Below are 14,565 nucleotides of genomic sequence, written 5' to 3'. Positions count from 1 at the left end.
TAGAGTTGTCCCAAGCACCAGAGGATTAAGATTCTTAACCCCCTGAGTGATGCTCGGGACAAGCATCACTCAGGGGGTTAGGATTAACCCCCTGAGTGATGCTCGGGACAAGCAAAACTCAGGGGGTTAAGATTCTTAACCCTCTGGTGCTTGGGACAACTCTAGTACCCCATTTCAGCTGACTCAGACGATTTTATTCGACTGAGTGAGTCATAGGAGCCTGACAGTGTCAATACCGTCACCATTAACCCCCTCACGACCGACATAACTCTAGCATCATGTTCCAGCTGACGCCAGACAATTTGGTTCAGCCGAGACAGGATCCTAGGATCCTGAGAGACACTATAACAGCGGTTCCCAACCTGGGAGCCATGGGACATTGACTGGGGGGCCATGGGCCTTATTGGTAATATAAGATATTAAAAGTTATTTGGTCTGGGTAAAACCTGACAGAAATCAAGTATGAAATATACCTTACTGTGCTAGTTTAGCCTTAAGTATATTGGGGTAATTACCGTTTTCTGCACAATATCAAATATTAAAAATATATAAATATACGAGCTGAGTTATATAGGGGCCATGGAGCTTCTCATAATTTTCTCGGGGGGCCACAGGACCAAAAAGGTTGGGAACCACTGCACTATAACATCACAAACAAAATACAAAATGCCTTCCCTCCATCCTGAACGTACTATAATTCATTTACATTAAGTAAGCTCGTATTTTCGTATTTTTGCAGCTTATTTCATGTATCTTAGTTAAAAGAAAAAAATACTACGAGCCGGTGAATAAAACCAACACTTGTAGACGAAGACTATAATTACCAAACCGTTTCGGTGGACACTGCCACCATCTTCAGTGGTCAAGATAGTGAGAGGGAGTGACATACTGACACTACAAGGGTTCCTTTTTATTCCTGCTACGACACAGGTAAGGTCAGATAGGAATTACACCTGACCTGTCTGGTAATGTCCCCCCCAAAATCCCCCTTGGGTTAATCCCCGCTTACAATCTACCCCACCCCACCTCACCTTTACCCCACCCTTCCTGCTACGACACAGGTAAGGTCAGATAGGAATTACACCTGACCTGTCCGGTAATGTCCCCCCCAAAATCCCCCTTGGGTTAATCCCCGCTTACAATCTACCCCACCCCACCTCACCTTTACCCCACCCTTTCACACACACACAAACATAAAAAGGAACCCTTGTATAATCAGTATGTCACTCCCTCTCACTATCTTGACCGCTGAAGATGGTGGCAGTGTCCACCGAAACTGTTTGGTAATTATATTCTTCGTCTACAAGTGTGGGTTTTATTCACCGTCTTTGATTATCACGCAAGAGTGATTCATCCAGCCAATACTACGAGCTCTGTATCTTTTCATAGCCCTTCTTCGTGATTAGCATCGTATTCTAGTTATCTATAGTTACAACTGAGCATTCAAGTTGGAGGGATCACAACTTTAAGCAATTACAGGAAGCCGCCCACTGTATGACCAAAGCCTTTGGCGAGCCTCCGTCTCCTGCCCACATAACACACGAAGCAGCAACCCAAACAGCTCCCCCTCTACCTCAGTCACAAACAACAGCACCATCTCTTCTGCACACCCTCGTCACGAACCCAGAACAAATAGCACAAACCAAAGAAACCCTACGATCTTCCCGCCATTACCTCGGAACAGCCATCATAAAATGTGTTGGGGCTCAGCTCCACTGCCCCCTCAACCCCCAACTCTTCACACCAGCACTCAACACCATGATAGACACCTGGATAGAGGGCACACGCTTCTCCAACAGTCTTGCCCAGTTCAGCGATCCTCAGCCAAATCGACAAAACCCAATACAATCCACAACGACCCCCGTACCCGACCCAGAACACGCCCTAGCAACGAGTGCCTCATCTCACAAACAACCAGACAAACCCAATCCTCATCACCTCAGCCTAACCTTCCCGCCTCCACAACGCCTCAAACCACGGAGCATTTCAGCGGGCCTAGACAAACGAGAACGCCCTCGCTCCCATTTCCCAATCAACGAACACTCCACAGCAGCCATAGAAGACTAAACAATGTTCATACGGATCAAACACCCCTCCTAATTAGTGCCGGGCCACAACACCGTCCTAACCAAACAGCAAACCCACCACCCCCAACACACAACCTAAAGATCATACAATGGAACATCCTTGGCGCCAAAACAAACTCATCCTTCTTCATGAGGCTGCGCACAGAGACAAAACAGACATTTTCCTCTTACAAGAAACCCTCATCACTGAACAACATTCCCTCAAGCTAAAGGGCTTTAACTCCTTTCTCCTTCCGCACTCCCGGGGCGGCCCCAGAGGCTGTGCCATTCTCATACGTAATCACATTCAGGCAAACAAAATCCCACAGCCACCACACTGCGGCGAAGAGGTCGAAATTCAGGGTGTATCCATCACCTTAGCCAACACTCCCCTAAAAATCTTCAACATTTATCGCAAACCCAGCGCCGCCCTCGACCTAGCAGAACTCTTCACCCTCGCAGCCTATGAACTGACGCTAATCGAAGGCGACTTGAACGCCCATCACCCCTGCCTAGGATCCACATCCCCCACCAACCCCGCAGGACGACACATATCAGAACACCTAACCCTCACTCCTGGCATACAACTCCTAAATGACCCCAACACTCCCACACACAAGGCGCTCCCACACATTAACAAGGCGCTCCCACACACTTACAAGGCGGCAGACTCGACCTCACGCTTCTAACCACAGGAATGGCAACACACACTGAATGGGACCCCCACCCAACCCTGACATCAGATCACTTCGCCATCGTCTACACACTTAATCTCCCCCCACTACCCCGACCCCCCCGGACCCCCGCCTAGGTGGTGCACAAAAAAAGCCAATTGGAGACTCTTCACAGCCTCACTGGAAGAAATCATAACCCAACTCGAACCTTCAGACAACCTGGACGAACACGAACACCAAATCTCAGCAGCCTTCACCATTGTCGCCGAAACTGCAATTCCTACAACCTCTCACAAACAGCGACATTTCAAGCACTGCGGTATTATAATGACAATCAAAGAGTTAAACCATCGCTCCAACAGTGCCGGAAAACTATTCAAAGCCCACCTTACCCCAGAGAACAGAAGTATCTTAAGGCAGTCGTCCAGCATACAATTAACGAAAAACAAACCAAAAGAGAAAACAAATGGCTGGAGTGGTGCAGATCCTTAAACGCCAACATCAACCTAGGCCACATTTGGAAAACAGAGCCGTCTTAAACCCCCACAACCCCGTCCCACAACACACCCCAACCCTCAGGAAGAGGCCGAAAGAATAGTATCACTTTTCGCCCATCAAACCACTCCGTTTGGCACCCCACGACACATACAAAACCGCCTCAACACCCTTCAAGCCGAGTGCGCTGCAAGAATACACCTCGCTAAAAACACCCCTGCCCAAACAAACCAAACCTCTACTATCCAAGAATTCCATCGTTCACTCAAAACCAGCAGCGACACAGCCCCCGGTATTGACCAAATCACCTACGCCATGCTATCCCACGCTGGACCGAATGCCACCACTGCCATTCTCAAACTCGTAAATCATTCCTGGACTTTAGCCAAACTTCCCCCTGCAGGGAAAAGGCTGCCATTCAACCAATCCCTAAACCCAAAAACCTTGGTAACTACAGACCTACATCGCTCCTCAGCTGCCTCGGAGAGAAAGGACATGAGGAAGAGGAAGAACAAGATGAAGAGTGAGAAGAGGAAAGGGAGGTACAGAAAGAGGAAGAGGAGGAGGAAACAAGGGGATGTGGAAGAAAAGAGGAAGAGGAGGAGAAAGAAGAGGATATGGAAGAGGAAAGGGAAGAGGAACAGGAAAAGAAAGAAGAGGAAGAACAGGAAGAGAAAGGGAATGAAGAGGAAAATGGAAGAGAGGAAGAGGAAGGGGAAGAGGAAGAGGAAAAGGAAGAGGAAGAGGAAGACGAGGAACAGGGCGAAGAGGAAGGGGAAGAAAAGGAAGAGGAGGGAGAGGACGAACAAGTATAGGAAGAGAAGAGGAAGAATATGAGGAAGGAGAAAGAAAAAAAAAGGAAGAAGAGGAGGAAGGGTAAGAGGAAGAGAAGGAAGAAGAGGAGAAAAGCGAAAAAGAAGAAGAGGAAGAGGAGGAAGAAGAAGGGAAGGGAGGAGGAGGAGGGAAGGAGGAAGTGAGGGGGAGGGAGAGGGGGGGAAGACCCCCAGGAATTTCCCGGGCTAAATAAAATCGTGTGGAGGTAACGTAGAGAAAAAATAAGTCACCGAAATAAAGGTGTTAATGGATACTCTCCCCCCCACTCCTCCTCCACGATGGTTCCCTCTCCCTTGCTGAATAAAATCGTCAGCCGCTACCGAGAGAGAGAGAGAGAGAGGAAAAAAAGAAAAGAAAGGGAGACAGAGGACAAGAAGAGAGGAGGAAGAAAGAACTAAAAGAAGAAAGAGGGAAAGACGAAAGAAAAAAAAATAGGAGATGGAGAGAGAGAAGAGAAAGAAAGAAGAAAAAGAAGAGAAGACAGAGGAAAAGAAGAGAGGAAAAGATAGGACAAAAAGGAAAAAAAGAAAGAGGGAAAGACAACGAGGGAAAGAAAGGAAGAGGGAGAGAGAAGGAGAAAAAAAAAAGAAAAAACAAGGGGAGACAGAGGACAATAAAAGAGGAAAAAGAAAGGACTAAAAGAAGAAAGAGAGAAAGACTAGGAAACAAAGGAAAAGGGAGAGAGAGAAGAGGAGAGAAAGAAGAAAAAGAGGAGACATGACAAGAAGAGAGGACGAAGAAAAGACTAAAAGAAGAAAGAGGGAAAGCCAACGAGGGAAAGAGAGAGAGAGGGAGAGAGCAGACGAGAGAAATATCAAGGAGATAAGACAAAAGAAGAGAGGAAGAGAGAGAAGCAAATAGGAAGAGAAAGAAAGAGGAAGAAGAGGGGACAGGAAGGAAGTGGAGAAGTAGATGAAAGGTGAAGGAAGAGAGAGAGAGAAGGCCAATAATGATGAGAGACGAAGAGATGAGAAAGAGATGAAGAGGATGAAAGATGAAGGGATGAGGATAAAACAGAGGAAGGGAATGAAAGGTAAATGGCAAGAGACACAGTGAAGGAAAGAAGAGGATGAAGGATGAAGGAAGAGTTGGGGATGAAGGAGAATAAGATGGAAGATGAAAGAAAAAGTTATGAGAGGAGGAAGGGGAGGGTGGTCGGCGATATATTGGTCAGTATCTCTCTCTCTCTCTGCACCTAGGTTATTCTCTTCTCACATCTTGCTTTTCAAATAAGTCAATCAATCAAACTACAGTCATCCCCTCCAGCTGCAGAGTTGCCAATTTAGCGGTTTTCTTCCTAATTTCCTTTGGCAACGCTTTCATCGCCGCGAGAGGGCAGCACTTACAATGTCAACATGTCAAACTCCACAGAAGTCCTTTGATCTCTCCGCCTTTCTTTTCTCCCTCACTTTTTCCCTCATTCCCTTCACCTTACCAAAGCCTTCATTACTCCCCCATTCCTTGATTTCTTCAGTCATTTCCCAAGAAAGAGAGAGATAAAGGCACATGAAACAATCGTCTGATGCTAGCAAGTTCCTATCGCGACCCTCCTATTTTGCCTCTTTCCTTCCTTCCATCTCTCCCAAGCCTCCCTCTCACCTTCACCCCTTCATCCCTCCTTTCATCTCAGGAGTCATATCAGGAAGGAGAGGGAGGAGGATAAATGAAGGAGCAGCCATAACAGGCCTAAGATACGGCCTGGCTGAATGAATGAGAAAGCCCACTCCAATCGTAATGGAAGAAAGGGATATATCTCTCTCTCTCTCAATACTCTACTTATATTTTCCCTTCCTTGTGAGATGAGACTATTTTTTAATAAATATCTGCTGCCTTTTTCTTTCTTTTTCCCCACCCATCTTTCCTAATATTTTCCTTCTCATGAGAATTCTTGTGTTCCTTCTCTGCCTCCTCCCTGTCTCATTTTCCTCTCCGGTTAACTTTTTGTATTCCTTTTTTGCCCCATCTCTCCTTCCTTTTCTTCTCCTCTGAGACTTCCTTTCCTGCCCCTTCTCCCATCTTTCCCCTTTTTTTCATTAATGCATTCTTTTTCTGCCCCTTTTCCTCCTATCTTTCCTTTCTTCACTTTTCTTTCCTCATTTTATTTTCATTAATGCATTCCTTTTCTGCCCCTTCTGCCATCTCTCAATCTCCTCCTCCTTTTCACCAGTCTCCTTCCCTCCTCTTACCTGTACTGGGATGTTCTCTACTGGTTCTACATCATATTTTGGCAGCTTATGACAGATCTTCATTTATATGGTGTTTGCAATACCTTACAGCTTCTTTGGTTATACTTTTCATGTTATATGGGGCTACTCTTGGATCAGTACTATTCTTTAGGCAACTTACCTCACTCCAGTTACCTCCACATTCACTTACCTCAGTCCTTTGCTAGTTCCACCTTTATATTATTTTGAACTACTGTATTTCCAACCTCCCGTTACCCACCAAAGAAATACCATTACTATATTACTGTACAGTAGACCAATTGGCCTATGCTAGTCAGCTCCTACACAAGTGTGACTAAGTAAAAGAATAAGTCATATTCCCACTGATTGGGGAGACACCCAAGCACCTTTCCTTACCAGTTCATTTCTGCATATATCAATGTTCCCCTGTTTATGGTCACAAGCTGCCACCATTCATACATCAGTAAGAGAAAGAAAAAGAGTTGCGTAAGGTCAGCAAAACCCATCACTGAGACTCAGGTGCTGGACTGCCTCCTGTGCCAAACACCACTGCCCACTACTAACGAAGGCTCTCTCATTTACCTGATCCATTATCCTTTCCCTGCCTTCTTGTCTACAGGAGTATATTTTAAGTGCTCGGCAGCAGATCACCATCCTCCTTTCAGGGGATGCTGACCACCAGTCCCCTGAGTTCATATCTAGCTGAGTGAAGTGAAAATAATACATGAAGCTAAATACTGAAGGAGTTAAATACTCAAATCAATGATGCCATCCTTTTTCTGAAGGAATCCCCAAACTGAGGTGAGCCATGGTACTGTACACATGGCTTGTATTCTCATCAATTAAGCAAGCTCCCTAGCCCTTAGCTAGTTATTTTTGGAAACAGTTGGGTAATAGGATTTTGTACATTTTTTACTTAATCGGATACATTTATGTGAAGCTACAGAACGCGGTAAATGTTTTTAGCGTATCTGATACAGCCACGATTCCGGGGGCTTGAATGATGAGTGAATGGAAGCTCGGCCCATTGGACTGGGCAAATTTGGGCTGTCTGGACATTGCTACTCCTCACCCTGCCCTAGGGTGGGAAAGGAGGTCCGGATGATGATGGTGATGATGTACATTTTTTAGGAAGTGTATGGTGATATTTGAATTATTTAAATATCATACAAGAGGACAGCAAGGGTTAATAAGCAAAATAAATTGCTTGGGAAGAGGTGTTAGGGTGCTGCCTTAACGGACGAGAATACAGGCCATGATTTAAAGAACTGGCTAAGTACCGAGTCAAGAGAAGAACGTAACTGAGGATAACTGAAGAAGGCTGGCAGACAAAAACACAGACAGACAGAACACAGCACATAAAGAACATAACAGAAGGAGGAGGCAGAAAAATGCACATAAACACAGAATATGACACTGACAGAACACAGCACATAAAGAACATGGAAGTGTGGCTACAAAAACCTGGAAGAAGAAAGAACGTAACTATGAACATGCAAGTTTAACTGCAAAAAAGCTGGCTGAACAAAACATACACAAAAAACATGAAAGGATAACTGCAAGAAATTGGAAAAACAATAAGCATATGAGGGGGAAACTTAGGGTAGGTTAGTCCATGCTAGGCTGCACCTGTAAGTGACTAATCTATAAGCACAAGATGTAAATAGCAAAGGAAACTATCACACGAGTGGATGGCCTAACCTACAAGAGGCCACATTATAGGTTGTATGGAAGGCACTGTAGCTCCTTTTTGTTAGTGATTTATCTTCCTTTTTGCAACTAACCATTCTCCTGCATCATTGTCTTCATTATCAGTTGCATAAAAAAGGATACTGAGGTCCAATGAGAATGACTCACAGAGATGTGTTAAGTCTGCAAAAGCCACTTGTGATATGACTGGGAACTAAAATTTATATTTCCCATGACGGACAATTTATTTTTCACTGTGGGATGAAAAATGACAAAAGATACAGATAATTAAACATTCTCTATCATTCTTACACAACTGCAGTCATCTAACATTCTTACAAAATTGCTGTCATCTAACTCTTCAGGGGGAATTAAAAACAGTTCAGTGGGGTTAAAAAATAAACATTCCGACATTTATTTATGCCTTGACGGCATACCTGTGGGGTGGGAAATTCGCCTCTTGATGTCTTTGGTGTGAGACGCTTCATCTGACGCTGTCAGGCTGCATCAGATGGCACGGGTTTTCTTGGGATGCAGATCCAGGGGCCTGAACTACTTTTTCTGTGGGTGGAAAATTCTGAGTTAATACTACATAGTCTTCAGCCAATGGAACAGAGCCATTCCTACAATATGGATAGTCACTGGCCTCTGGTTGCTTCTTCCCTCCCCCCCCCACTCACACACAATGGAGCAATAAATGGCAAATGGAATTTAATGTGGACCAGTGGCATGTAATTAAGTTTGGTAATAGTGAGAGAAGATCAGACTGGGATTATAAGTTAGAAAGATCATCCCTACACATATCAGAAAGGCAGAAAGACCTAGAAGTGATTATCAATAACAGACTATCTCCAGATGACCACATCAGTGAGATGGTATGTAACATGTATACACTGCTTGCTAATATGAGAATAGCATTCACATATGTAAATGAAGACATGCTGAGAAAGATAATAACATCATTCACTAGACCAAACCTGGAGTATGCACAGTAGTCTGGAATCCTCATCTCAAAAAACACAAAGATAGGACTGAAAAAATACAAAGGGCAGCTACAAGATGGGTACCAAGCTTAAGGGATCTAAGCCACGAAGAAAGACTTGAAAAACTGAATCTACCAACACTACAGGAGAGAAGGAAAAGAGGAGACATGGTTATGCTGTATAAATTATCTCAGGGAAAGAGAAAATAGACATAAATGAATATATAACCTATGGGGAAGCATCAGCAAGATGACAATGCAAAAAAAACTACTTACAAAGAGAGGTGATAAAGATGTAAGGAAATTCAGTTTCCCTAATAGGGAAACTGATCAGTGGAATGCACTACCAAATGAAATAGTGTGTGCCAAAAAAATTCACAAATTTAAGGATATGTTTGATAAAAATGGTTTCATACATGGGACAGTACAAGCTTGACTCATTGCTGTAAAGATACAATTAGGTAAGAACACACACACATACACACACTTTAAAGAAAAACATACAGGCTGAAGGTACCAGCATCCAGGGCGGCCACAACGCTTGTGTTATGCAACAGACTGTGAAGCTTCTCATTACTGTTCTATCATCATCATCATCATTATCATCATCATTGGGACCTCCTTTCCCACCCTAGGGCAGGGTGAGGAGTAGCAGTGTCCAGACAGCCCAAGTTTGCCCAATCCAATGGGCCACACTTCCATTCACTCATCATTCAAACCCCCAGAATCTGATACGCCAAAAACATTCACCACATTCTGTAGCTTCACATAAACGTATCCAGTAGTCAATCCGTTCTACAGGAATAAAAACTCATTTACAATACAGCACACATTACTGAATCCAAACAGCCAATTTCCAAAATATTTTTTCATGCAAGAATAACACTGTCTTTAAATCTGCACTAATTGTGTGAGGATGCAATATCAACACCTCTCTGTTTGTATCGTTTATAAAGGCATGTTGAAGCCTTTATAAACGATACAAACATACGATATCAACCCCTCTCTGTTTGTATCCTTTATACAGGCTCCAACATGCCTGTATAAATTAAACATCAATGCCTCTTTGTTTGACTACTACTACAACCATCACAACTACTACTACTACTATTACTACTACTGTGCTACTACTATTACCACTGCTACAACCATCACTATTACTACTGCTGCTACAACAACTACTACTACTGTAACTACTACTGCCACTACAACCACTACTACTACTAAAACCCCTACTACCACTACTATACTCCACTTCTTACACTAAGCCATGCTCTTACCTTCCTATCAGTCACCCCATCAGAGTCCAACTGAAGGCAGCACTGATGGAGGTCATTATGGGCCAGGTTGTGTGCTTTACTATCTATCTATCTATCTATTGACAGACGCCTTAATCCTGTAAGGGGTGGCCACAAACAAATCGCCTCCATGTCACCCTGTCCCTGCCATTTCATTGCCCTGCTCCCAGATCTAGAGAAAAAAGGAAAAAGAAAATCAATTAAATCTACTCACTGTACATCAAAACAAAGCATTATATATCTTGCTATCTGTCTGTCTATTTATGTCTGTCTGTCTACTTGTCTGTCTATATACCTGTCCATCACTCATTTATCAAGGCTCCTACATGCTTGTATGTGTTGGCCTTGGTCACTGGAAGGCTGCTCTCCATGCTGCTCAATCTCTAGCACCCTCTCTATCAGTCCCTTATCCCTGAGGTCACACTCTATGACCTCAACTGGGTATTTATTTTTTTTTACCCTCTGATACACTGCCATACTTAACAACTTCTGCCTACCAGATTTCATTTATTCCCCAAACTGCTTCTCTCTGGAACTCACTTCCCCAGAATACTTTCCCCCAAAACTTCAACCTACAGTAGTTCAAGTCCAAGTGTTATAGATTTTTTATGAATGGACGACACTTGTTATCTGGTATATGGATTCTATTTTCTTTTCCTTCCTCTGTTTATCTTTGGTATGAAAAAAAATTAAATAAATAAACTGCTTAGGAAAAGGTGTTTGGGAGCTTCCTCAACTGACAAGGTAGAAAAAAAATAAACAAACTGCTTAGGAAAAGGTGTTAGGGAGCTTCCTCAACTGACAAAGGAGAAAAAATTAAATAAATAAATAAATTGCTTGGGAAAAGGAGCTTCCTAAATTGACGGGGAAAAAAAAAAGGATAATGCTTTCTTCTCTATGATTTTTTTAGTACAGCAAGACATACCAGTCACCTGTGCTTGCTTGGGCAGTGGGCAGAGTGAGTGACGACAGGAGGGTGAATGATGACAGGAGAGAGAGCAACACCGATACACCTTCCTTGATCACATGAACACGATTCTGAAAATGAAAAACAGAAATCACCATCACCATCACCACAACCACCATCACTGTTGTCATCATCATTGCAATCACTGTCACCATCATTATCTTCTTCATCATCACCACCACCATCACTTTCATCATTACTGCTGTCATCTTCATCACACAGTTCAAGCCTTCAAAATCTTGGCTCAGCTTTACAGGTACAAAACTACCCATATAATCTTCACTTGACATCATCATCATCCGGACCTCCTTTCCCACCCTAGGGCAGGGTGAGGAGTAGCAATGTCCAGACAGCCCAAATTTGCCCAGTCCAATGGTCCACGCTTCTATTCACTCATCTTTCAAGCCCCCGGAATCCTGGCTCTATCTGATACACCAGAAACATTCACCACGTTCTGTAGCTTCACATAAAGGTATCCGACAGAGTCAATCAAGACGCTTAAAAAGGGGTGCCAAATCCTTGATGATGCGCTTCTCCTTACAATACTCACCCAGCCAGCTCAATCTCTTGTCAGTTCCCTAGCCTCACTGACTTCCAAATCCCTCTTCCTCACACACTTATCCACCATATCTCTCCACCTTCTCCTTGGCCTACCTCGCCTCCTCCCTCCTTCAAATTCGCTCAGATATACCTTTTTCACCACTCTATTGCTATCCATTCTCTCCACATGACCATACCATCTCAGTACACTCTCTTCGATTCTGGTGTCCACAGACTTCCTCACTTCACATCTTTCACGAATTACATTTTTTGTATCCTATCCACTCTCTGTACTCCACATACACTCCTCAGCAGTCCCATCTCAATTGCTCCCACTCATGACTTTTCATTTTCAAGCCACACCATAGTCTCACATCTATACATTAAAGTACTTTTCATATTTACCTGCACTTATGTGTGTGCCTGTGACACAAAATATTCCCATGGACTCCCTTGCTAAAAAACAAAAGGTACCATGATTGTCATATACATCTCCTTCCACATTTTGTCCTTCTATCATACCTTACTTCCTTAACTTCCACACCTCATTTTCTCACATGTTCCTTCATGATATCCAGCCATCATCTTGGCCTTCCCTGCCTCCTTCCACCTCTTCTCATCAAGTGCACAAAATAAATTCTAGTCATACCAATACTGAAACAATACTCTCAATGAAAGGTAAGACTTTTGAAATAAGACCTTTCCTCTACAGTTCTGATACAGTACTGTAATTTGTAGTAACATACCAACAAAGCTGCAATCACTACAAAGAAACTGTATACATAGATATATATTTCCTAAGCTCCTCATAGATACATTTCCTATGCTCCTCAAGGATATTTTATATACAGTAAAACCTCTTTAAGTTGGAATAATAGGGGCTGAGGCCATTCTGACTTTACTGCAATTCCAACTTATGGAAAGTGTGAGGCCTCCTGACTAACCAGAAAAAAAAATCCCTTACCATGTTTGCAGAGGGTGTAATCCAAGCATAAGGAGGGAAGGCCTTTTGGTAAGATATACAGATGTTAAGGGTGTACATGATCACTTCTGTGCAACAATTTCACTTCTGTGCACCACTTTCTAACCATAATCACAAGTGCACTACCTTACACTTTATATGCAGGCCTTAAGAACACTATTACACTTTATCTACACTTTATACAGGCCTTAATCACTACTGTTGAGAACTATTGTATGCAAAATTAATCACTATCAGAGTCACTGCAGACAATTTGTGCAGGCAACTCTTACCAAACATGACACAATTGTGGAGGAAGCTGGGATATACCGGGATTCGGTCGCCATTAGAGGGAATTTTACATCTTATGTGTCAGTTTTCAGACTGGAAGCCACTATGGACCCTCACAGGCTAAAACATAATGACCCTGGTGCGTCATGCCGAGAGTGGGTTTCCATTAAACAGCTTAGGGGAGTTTTTTCCGGGATTTTTACAACAATTTTTTCAAAAAATTTATCCCATCATCCAATCCTATGTTGCCCCAAGAGGGGCGTAGGAGCCCGGGGTTAGGCAAGTTGGTCCTGATGTTTAAGATGACAATGACCAGCCTCACCCATCCCTATGTGGCATTATGTGCGCAATAAACCCCAACCACCCCTTGGCCATAAGCCTACACAGGCTCAATCCGATTGGAGGGCCTTAATTATCCACTAAACCACCAGGTGCCATAATTTGGTTATATGGTTACCACCCAGCATAGTAAATGGCTTCCTGGTGTACAGAAAACCACTTGGCTTGACACTCAGTATTGAGTCACCCATAGGCAGAAGGAGGAGGAAAGAACGAAGAAAAGAATGACAGAAGAGGGAATATACTGTATTACAAATTATTTACATTTTGAGTAGACATGCAGGAGAAATACACCAGATTACACTACTACTACTACTACTGCTATCATATACCTTCACTTGGCCAAAACTGTCTTCAGTAAGCCATTTCATACACAATTCAGTGGCAGAAGAAGACAATGCTACAGCTAATTATCCTTTCCACAGCACTTGTTTGTGACTAGCAGCATATTCTATTGCTCATCTATTGTTCAAACTCAAAATTCAAGATGCTAAAAATTTTTAAACCTAAAAGACCATAGCACTATTTTGATAGGCTTTTGTTACAGCTCAGTTTTCAAGACTGGAAGTTGTCACTTCTAGACCAAATTAAAGTGAAATGAGTACAGTATAGTATATTATAATGTTTATCCTTACAAGATCGTTTTCAGGATAAGGGACAGTTTAGGACAAGTTCAAGAAAATAGTATGGCTGCTTGGTTTGATAGGCAGGCCTAAATGTGTCCTTGTGCAGCTTACTTGTAGCATTTCATATTTTTTCATTCATCATCCTATGTTGCCCCATGAGGAATGAAAAAAAAAAAAAAATGAAATGCTACAAATAAACAGCAAAAGGACAAATTTAGGCCTGCCTATCAAACCAAGCAGCCATATTCTTTTCTAGCACAAAGGCAAAAAGACTTTGACAAATCTAAATCTTATCCATAACACTTCAGGACTAACATCAGAGTCTACAGTTACTCTTGTTACAGGTCAGGAATATTGATGGAAAGAGAATTTTAAGCCAGGTTAGAGTAAAACCTGTATACTGCCATTTACAGTAGACTGCTTCATCATGGTCAATGGCTCAGCAAACATTCTAGCCCCTTGATGCCAGGATTCCAGGGGCCTGAATGGTGAGAATGGCAGTGTGGCTCATTCAACTGGGTGAACACTGGTTAGTATCTCATTCCATCAAGTTTTCTTCTGTCTCTCTCTAAGCTACCTTGGGGTGGGAAAGGTGTGGATGATCCCAGTAACACATT

General features: G+C 43.0%; 1 long non-coding RNA gene across 1 annotated transcript; it reads right to left on the bottom strand.

Moving 5' to 3' along the window:
* Window positions 1-8,271: 8,271 nt before the first annotated feature.
* On the bottom strand, window positions 8,272-11,256 carry LOC145389769 (uncharacterized). The gene is made up of 3 exons (XR_013895532.1): window positions 11,157-11,256; window positions 10,207-10,396; window positions 8,272-8,505 (listed from the first exon to the last, which is right to left on the bottom strand). It is a non-coding gene; the product is annotated as an uncharacterized LOC145389769 (long non-coding RNA).
* Between the last annotated feature and the right edge of the window lie 3,309 nt (window positions 11,257-14,565).

The sequence above is a fragment of the Coenobita brevimanus genome, unplaced genomic scaffold (genome assembly GCF_032717465.1).
Source record: "Coenobita brevimanus isolate Jiangsu-jjx unplaced genomic scaffold, ASM3271746v2 jjx.HiC_scaffold_203, whole genome shotgun sequence".
Classification (NCBI taxonomy): Eukaryota; Metazoa; Arthropoda; class Malacostraca; order Decapoda; family Coenobitidae; genus Coenobita; species Coenobita brevimanus.
Note: the sequence above shows the minus strand (reverse complement) of the source record. Positions and strands in the feature narration are given on the sequence as shown.